The sequence below is a fragment of the Pristis pectinata genome, chromosome 3, assembly GCF_009764475.1.
Source record: "Pristis pectinata isolate sPriPec2 chromosome 3, sPriPec2.1.pri, whole genome shotgun sequence".
NCBI lineage: Eukaryota > Metazoa > Chordata > Chondrichthyes > Rhinopristiformes > Pristidae > Pristis > Pristis pectinata.
In genome coordinates, this window is record NC_067407.1 from 103,493,829 (window position 1) to 103,503,467 (window position 9,639).

The following is a 9,639-nucleotide window of genomic DNA, read 5'->3' on the forward strand; positions in this document are numbered from 1 at the left end:
CATGTATTGAAAATACTTCCACACTGTTGCTAGACAGGAAATTCCAAAATTTTGATCTGTTGACAATGAAGGAAAGGCAATAAATGTCCAAGTCAAGATAGTGTGTGAATTGATGGGAATCTTGAAAGTGATTATACTTCCATACACTTGCTGAACCTATCCTTCTATGAAATGAAGATTGCAAATTTTTAAGGCGCTATCAAAGAAGTGCGTTTACCATTCCTCGTTCTTATTTATGAATCCGTCCCATGTCTGCCAGCTCATACAGCCCAATAATCTTCCAAAGTCTCTTCCACCACTGGCCTCTTGTCTATCCATGATTTTAATCACTTCGCCATTTGACAATCATGCCTTCAGCTGCCAAGTCCCTGTACTCTGGAATTCCCCCTCTGGACCTTTCCAGCTCTCTTTTAAGGTGCGTTTTAAAACCCACAGTTTTGATCATATCTTTAATCATCTGTCCTACTATCTCCCTAATTTGCTTGATGCTAAATTTTGGTTGATAAAGTTCCTATGTTTAGATGTCTTATTTTAATAAAGAGATGTTATTATGTTAAAGACACCATATAACACATTACTATTATTGTTGATTTATCAAAGGTCTGCCAATGTCTGTTGCAGTGTCTCTTGTAATTAGACTATCAAAGCATTAGTGTTGAATAAAGCAGGTGTTAAATGCACTCCTCTTGGACTCCACTCTCCCACTACAATATATTCACACTATCCTTCAACGGAAAGCAGAGAAATTGCAAACATCATTTTTATAAAGAGCAACAGCTGATTAAGAACCGATGGCTTGCCCACTTTTATGAGTCCAAAGCAATTATGCTGAACGGCAGGGTGCCTAAGTTCTGAAATAACGGCTATAGTTCTCAATCCATAAATCCAAAGGTATGAATTTGAATTCTGCCATGGCAGTTGGGGAATTTAACTCCAAATGAATAAACAATGTATAAAAAATTGTTGGTCTTCCTCTCTATATGTGTATTCCATGTCCTGGGAATGTGACGTGTAACAGGGAGAGCATGGATAATCAAACTGGAGTGTGTAACCCCAGTGCCATGTAATAAAGGCCAAAATTTCCATTTTTATTAGACAGCACACAGGAAGCTAAAGCTGATATGGAATTTCTAAACATACTGCAGAAGCTATCTCATTGCTACACCAGATTCAAGAAGAGCTACTTTCCTACAGCCATCAGGTTCTTGAACCGACATGCACAATCCTAATCCAATCACAGCAATGGGACACTAGACCACCTCTTCACTACCATGAACTTGTCTCTGTGTCTCTTTTTTTGCACTAACGTCTTGTTTTTGCACAGTATCTTTTTCTCTCTCTTGTCATGTATAATTTATGTCTAATTTATATTCTGTGTGTTGTGTTTACTTAAGTGGCTGCGATGCTGCTGCAAGCACATTTTTCATTGTATCTGTAGTTCACTGTACTTGTGCATGTGACAATAAACTCGACTTGAGTAAGGTGATTAGTAAGGGATTGACAGGGAAGATTCTGAGAAACTGATTCCTTACTCTGGAGAATTTAGAACTTCATCTCAGGATATGGGATAATTAGGACTGAAAATATGATGAACTTCTTATTTCAGTGGGTTATTAGTCTTTGGAATTCTATTCCCCGGAGGTTTGTGGTTGTCCAGCTGGGAGTACATTTATCACAGAGATCAATCTATTTTTAGGCACTAAGGGAATCAGATCTTCAGGAGATCGAGTGGGAAAGTGAACTTAAAGCATGGGATCTGCCATGACCTAATTGAATGATAAAGCCAGATCATGGGGCTGCACAAACTACTGCTATTTCTGTTTCTTATATTCTCATCTTCTCATTGGACACAGTGGTATTCATTTAATGCAGCCTCCTGATCAAGATTTGAATCTGTGTAGTTCATTTAGACAGCTGGTATTAGAACTACAGCTTCTGGTTAGGCATGGTAGTGTAGTGGTTAGCATAACGCTATTACAGCGCCAGCGACCCAGGTTTAATTCCAGCCACTGTCTGTAAGGAGTCTGTACATTCTCCCTGTGACTGCGTGGGTTTCCTTTGGGTGCTCCTATTTCCTCCCACATTCCATAGACGTACAGGTTAGGAAGCTGTGGGAATGCTATGTTGGCGCCAGAAGTGTGGTGACACTTGCGGGCTGCCCCAGAACACTCTACGCAAAAGATGTATTTCACTGTGTATTTCAATGTACATGTGAATAATAAAGAAATCTTTATCTTACCTTATCTAAGATATCTTATCTTATTTAATATGCACAAAATGGCCACAGGAAGATTACCACGGGCCCAGAGGTTAAAAATGAGTGTGTAAGCAGCAGATATATGTTACTTTTTAGGTAAGGAGTTCAGGGCCAGTGAAGTCCCTTCACACGCTGGATTAGCAGCAATCATTAGGGATTAATGTCCATTACTGTTGCATGTCTTGGAGCAGATGTTGAAGCAATGTGCACAACAAATGTTTTGTAAATATATTCAAAGACAACAGAGGTAGTTGTGCCTGAATACTTAAGTCTATTGTTTATCTCATGCTTCTGTTATGGTAAAAGTAGAATACAGAAATATTCCTTTGTTGAATTCTGATTGGTTGAGGGGGCACCTGATTGAAGTACACAAAATTATGAGGACTAAAAATAGAATAGATAGTGAGAAATATTTCTCCTTAGCAGAAGAGTCTATCACCAAAGGGCCAAGGTTTCAAGGTAAGGGTAGGAGGTTTAGAGGGTAGTTGAGCAAGAGTTTTTTTTTTCACCCAGAGGGTGGTTGGAATCTCAGATGCACGACCTGAGGGGTGGTAGAGGCAGGCATTCTCACAACATTTAAGCAGCATTAAGATGAACATTTGAAATGTCATGGTGTAGAAAGCTATACGCCAAGTGCTGGGAAATGGGATTATTAAAGGTAGGTAGATGATGGTTGACAGGGACATGGTGGGCTGACGGGACTGCTTCTATGTCGTATGACTCTATAATTCTATAACTGTTCGATTTCAATTATATTTTAATTCAAGATGCCAGATTCCTGACTCTTGTTCTCTGGTTACCAAAGGCAAGTGATGTTCCATTTGTATCAGTTAGTCACTCAAATGATGTATAATTGTGTCTCACAACAGTTGCAGGTAGCTGAGTCCAGCTATCTCAAAGCACTCTACAGCTAAGGAGGAGGAAGCCTACTATGGCTTAGACAAGAGGTCTTGAGATCCTTAATATAAAAAAAGAACTGCAGATGCTAGAAACCTAAATTTTTTTTTAAAAATGCCAGAAATACCTCCTCATCTAATGAGTATTTCCAGCATTTCCTGTCTTGAGGTCCGTGCATCTATTCTGTCTGTAAAATGCAGCTTCTTGGTATATGTCAGGTTGGTCTGAGAGAGGTGGCTTGCAAGCAGCAGGTGGATAATTGCTTCACGGACCAGCAGTCTTGAGAGATGATTGTTTCATCCCTAATATGTAAAACTGGCTATGGCTGAGCACCACTAAATAGGGCAAGTACTTGACTGGAAGCTCCTCCCATGTTTAAGTTTGGCATCAAGGTTATGCTTTAGCCTTGTAGTTGCAGCAAGGAGAATGGGATTACTGGCCAGGAAGCAAAGTTAATGATGGGAGTAAAGTCAAAGGAAATTGCTGCTCGTTCAGTAGGGGTAGTGGACAAGCAGTGGGACAGACCAAATGCAAGGGTTGGGAGTGGTGGTGGTAATGAAAGTAATGGTAGTCATTTACAATGTCAGCAAATATGGAGGCCACGAAGGGAAGTTAGGTGCTCAGAAACTTATAGGTATTGAGGTCAGGGGAACAAATGTTGGGGCCCATTGACAACAGAGAGGGGTGCAGTTATACAAGAGGGAAACTAGATAGTGAGGGGATAAAGAGCACTGGTGAGTGGCTTGGTTTGAAGGGTAAGAAATGCAGCAGTAGGAGACTTTATTTTGATAATGATAAAGTTAAGGGTGGAGGGGTAGAGAAGGGGAGGTTAGGAAGATCGGGTAATGCAGAAATTACTCCAAGAGTAGCCTTTGATCTTATTGGATAAATTTCAGAGGCGACTAGATAGCTGAAGCATTGCCAGCCACATCAGGTTATGGCCAATTGGATGCCAGCTATACTCAAGAATATGTTACTTCAACTTCAGTGCATGAAAGTTGCAGCCAAGCCTGGAGAAATGAGAGACAGTAGATGGAAGGATTTTCTGGGGTGAAGAACTACGAAGGTGTGATTCAACAAAATAATGGTTGCAAAATGGACAACCAAAGGCTCAGCACCTGGGAGTTTGAAATTGCAGTGGAGATAGTGAGATATAACAGGAGAGACCGTGATTGAGAATGTGCAAATGAGCATTGGTAGAAAAAAATTATACAGAAGAGGTTTATTTAATGTATGTGTACTGCATAATCATAATACCAGAGTTCTCTTAAAAATATGGTTCCCTCTGCAATCCTACATTGATTGTAAGCAAAAATTAAAATACAATCATCAGCAGAAGTTGAGTGACTAATTTCCAGTTTTCAAGCAAATTATTTTTTCATGACTTCATTAAACCTTCTATTGAATGGTTTTGCACTTAAAATGTGCGCAGACAGACTTGTGTAAAGCAGCAATTTTGCTGTTTGATATTAATGGTCCCTTTTATTGAGGAACTTCAGTGAAGCAGCAAGACCCAGAATGATCATCGGCAGAGTTTCAATCAGATCTGGAAAATGTGAGATAGAATGCAAAATAAATCAAGAACTAGTGAGCCATTTACACAGCTTTAAAACAGTGTAGATTAATAAAGGAAAGGAAATAGGAGGGTGGCAGGCATGGTTCCACAATTTTGAAATAGCATTATTATTATATTTGAGTATTATTTTAATACCAGATTGCGAAGGACATGAATCCTGAAAACAGTGCTATAATTCCCAGTGAAAACCCATTCCAGCTGTTTGGAAAACCTCAGCTGAAAGATATCAGAACTGTTCCATTGGATGACTTGATATAAGGAGAGTTTGTGGAGCACATGGTAGGAGAGCACAAATCTTTTATCAGTCTTTGCAAGTTCAATAAACAAATGGAAATGTTATCTCAGGCACAATTCCACCATAAATCAATTTTCATGATCATATGCTTGAATACGCTTGCCCATCTTTTTCCTTTTCCTGTTCTCAGACATCAAATGCAATTGTGTGTAAATGATCAGTTATCATTTGTTCCAGTGTTTCATTGGAACATCGGACTAAAGAAAAAAATGAAATCACCTGTGAAGCTATTTTTGTCTGAATAAAAAACTTAAATAACTTATTAAATTTTGTGTTCAACTCCAAAATGCAGCTGAATCCTTGACTTCCTTATCAAGAGTCCACAGTCAGTGTGGATCGGTAGTAACATCTCCTTGCTGACAATCAACACAGGCGCACCTGAAGGATGTGTGCTTAGCCCACTTCTGTGCTCTTTCTACACTCATGACTCTGTGGCTAGCCACAGCTCAAGTGCCATCTATGAATTCACCAATGACACTACTGTTGTTGGCAGAATCTCAGATGACGATGAGGTGTAGAGGAGTGAGATAGATCGGCTGATTGAGTGATGTCGCAACAACCTTGCACTTAGTGTCAGAAAGACATAGGAATTGATTGTAGAGTCCAGGAAGGGGAAGTCGGGAGAACACACACAAGTCCTCATTGAGGGGTCAGCGGTGGAAAGGGTGAGCAGCTTCAAGTTCCTGGGCATCAACATCTCAGAGGATCTATCTTGGGCCCCACATTGATGCAATCACAAAGAAGGCATGCCAGTGGCTCTACTCATTAGGAGTTTGAGGAGATTTGGTATGTCACCAAAAACTCTTGCAAATTTCTACAGATGTATAGTGGAGAGCATTCTAACTGGTAGCTCCATCACAGGCATGACCCTCCCCGCCATCGAGGACATCTTCAAGAGGCAGTGCCTCAAGAAGGCAGCATCCATCATTAAGGAGTAACAGGAGCCTGAAGACCCACACTCAACATTTCAGGAACAGCTAACCGGAAGAAAATGGTGCAGAAAAGATTTTTGGTATTAGTCTTTTAGAAACACAATGATAAATGCTGCAGTGCCTCTGTCCTCCAGTAGAGTCTCATGCGTGTGCACATTTTTGAGAATCAAAGTGCGTTGTTTTTTTTCACATAACTGTATTTGGTTATGAGCCCTGCCTGTGAAATGGAGTATTTTTAATACTTACTTAATGTATTAAGGAATACATATTTTTGCAAGATATGTAAAATAAAGTAAAACATTGGAAATTAAGCAGAGACGAGAATGTAAATGTAAAATATTTCTTTATTGTTCGGTGCTTGTTTCAGTATTTACTTTTACAATCTGTGATTACTGTTGCCATAAAACTACTCTTCACAGTTGTGCAGTATTGTTCCAGGAATATTAGTACAAAATTTCACTAATCATCAGCCATGAAGTACTGCTATTGCCAAACCAATTGAAAACATTATTTTGAAATCAAAGAGGGTAATTGTACTGAATATTAAGCATTTGATCCAATGTGCTGAATTGGGTTTGTCAATGATACCCTGTTGCTCTGGGTTCAGTTAATTCAATGCACCAAGAATGGATTTCACTAAAAAAAATGATAGGCATTTTGGATCCCATATCAAAAGAGAGTCATTTCAAATTGAGAGCAATTTTGCTTTGACAGTTCGTCAAAAAAGGGATCAGAGGACCTTGGACCTTATTTTCTCTCATAAATGTTAGATACTGGACAATTAAACATATTTTTAATAGGCAAACTGGCAGAATCAGTTGACTTGGATTAATAGATTGAAAGCAAGTTTTCCTCTAAAAATTAAAAAGAAAGATCTGTTTTTATACTGTGCTTATACAGCTTATGGCAATTACCATATTTTGTACATCCATGCCTGTTAATAAATCAATTTGATTGTTTACAATCCTGCCTTATGATGCAAAATTACATTTCAGAATACCCATGGGAACACATATCAAGTAGGCAACGTATCCATGTTATGGTCATAGAAAGGAAATAGGTGCACTTTGTTGTTATATCATTTACAAGAGTGACCAGAGGCAATAGATTCATAAAAATATTTAGACCAAATTCCAAAAATTTGTCACAGTTATTGATTTCATATTTCAGTTCGTGATTCAATGTGGTAGTATTTATGTCTCTAAAAACAAAATCATAAATTCAAACCCTATTCCAGCCAGATGACATGGACTCAAATCTGATATTTCTGCACAGTATGGAAAATTGCTGAAGCTCAGACATGAAAGTAAGGTCCTAGCTGCCTGAAGATATAGACATGCACTTGTTAATGCATACCAGTAGCTAAAAAACAAAAAAAAAACTCTCTACATAACCTGTTATTTATGCATTAACCAACATCAGTAAATTGGATCACATGTTGTCGATGGAACGTTTTTCTGCATACAAAATAAAAATATTGTTTCATTACCTGCAAAACACTTTGGAATATCCTGGTGATGTGAAATGGACAATTTAAAAGGAACTTATTTATTTATTTACTAACGCAATGTACTAGGGAGGTTAGAGTTGCTGGTTTTTAACACTTTGGAGTGGGAAGAAAAGAGAATATTTTCTGTTGGCTGCCTGTCATTCTCCCAATTTTTCAATTGGTCTAAACATCCAAAGGTCAATGAAGAAATGTTGTTAAGGAGGAATAAATGTCCACCATGATTTTGGTTCAAACAAACAGCAGGTTAAAAGGTGTTTTTTTTACATTAGGGCGACTTATACTTTTGGCAAGGGTATTATTTATTTCAATAGAATTGTATACACTGATAAAATTGAATGATTCTGCCATACATTTTCAATACATTCAGTGTTCTGTTTCTTTTGCCTCCTCTTGAATTCAGCTGTTCACGGACTAAGCAAATTAATGTCACTCGTTTTTCTAATCTGTTCCTCTTTGGAGAGAATAAAAGAGTGCACTGGTTGAAGACATGATCAGGAGGGAATTTCATTGTTACATTCCTGAACTCCATTAGCAACACAGGATTATGGCAGCCAAGTTCCATGAAAAGGAGACAACTAGAGTGCTTGAGAATGCAGCCTAATACCACTGAACTCAAAGGAGTGCCTGTGGTGGAGGCAGCCTTGTAATAAACAGAGCTAGCTCTGGAAAATTGTGCTACACTGGTGATTCAAATTTTTAAATATGTAAACAGATCACAAAGAATAACTTCTAAAAATATCAGCAAGATCAACAAAGTTGGATTTACATTCAGAGCACTCATATTACAGTGAGCCAAAATATTGTTGTGCTGGAGATATGAAAAATAGATAGATTGAATTATTCAAATCCTTTGGAGAATTCCTTATAGTTGTTTACTTCAATTAACAGTTGGTATCATATTGTCAGTTTTCTCTTTTAAATGATTAATCCCATCATAAAATTATTTTAATTTTGGGATTTATATTTTTAGCATTGGGAGCTATGCAGTGCTTGGTATTTGGTCGAAAATAGCACAGTAAATTATTGCTTTCATTTCTTGTTTGATGGAATAAAGAGAATATTTGAGTTTATGATAAAGTCTGTTGCCACCTGTGAAAATTATGTTTATTCAACCCTTTCTTTTTATGGTTGGCTGTTCCATATAATTTGCTTTAAATGAGAACTAATATATATCTTTGAATGAAATTAATTGGATTATGCAGAGTTGCTTTTTTTGTTCCATTCTGGTTTAATTCATACAAACCTACTGTTCTCTCTTTTTAGGAATGACCTTCCCCTGATTAGCATACCTTTTGCTGTATTTTTCTAGTCTGAACACATGCTGTGAAGAAATTGTCATAAATTGACAAAAATTGGTGGATAAACAGTTTGGATGTGGGGATAAGGGAGAAGGAAAAATCTGTCACACCTGTAAGCTCACTGATAAATCACAGAAGTTGCACAAGTGAATTATTCCAGGTAAGCCTATAATGATGAAGCTATTTTTTATTTGTTTACTATTACTAAAAGGAGGAAGATTCAGATGAATTTAAAGGCCTTTCATTCATTATATGAACGTAATTTTGGGTGGAAGCAACAGAACATTGCAAGAATGATTGAGGAAAGAGCAAAGAGGAAAGAGGAGGACAGCCAGCAGCACAATAGATTGCATAGATTATGCACCAATGGCTTTCTACTGAAAGAACTAGGAAAAGATCCCAGACACTGTGAATGGGAGTCCACATGAAGCTAATCCAGAATTACAGGAGTTGGCAGCACAGACATGGAGTGGAACCTCAGTTACACCATGGTGTGAAGGGCAGATGGGTGATCTTACAAGTCTGACTATATCCAGGCATGATGGATGCATCTCTCTCCTCTTTGCAGCTCAGATCTGCACAGTCCTGTTATCTGATAGATCAATTCACAGGTAAATAACTGGAAACAATAATACATCATGTTACCAAAAACCTAAATAAAACCTGCAGATTCTGGAAATCTGAAATAAAAGCAGGAATTGGTAGAAGTACTCAACAGGTCACACAACTTCTGTCGAGAAGCAGACTTAATGTTTCAGGTTAATGACCTTTCATTAATCCTTCATGTGATGGTGGGGTCCTCAAGAGGACAGCACTTCCACTTGAAATTTCTGGCTAAAGTCATTACAAACATAACACTCTTGTCTTTTGCTCA

At 38.1% G+C, this 9,639-nt stretch overlaps 1 long non-coding RNA gene across 1 annotated transcript in view; it reads left to right on the forward strand.

Moving 5' to 3' along the window:
- The window catches only part of LOC127568772 (uncharacterized), a 449,928-nt gene extending 441,124 nt beyond the window's left edge, over positions 1-8,804 (forward strand). The window contains exon 3 of the long non-coding RNA XR_007956064.1: positions 8,731-8,804. This is a non-coding gene — a long non-coding RNA (uncharacterized LOC127568772). The remainder of the gene's footprint in view (positions 1-8,730) is intronic.
- Positions 8,805-9,639: the final 835 nt, after the last annotated feature.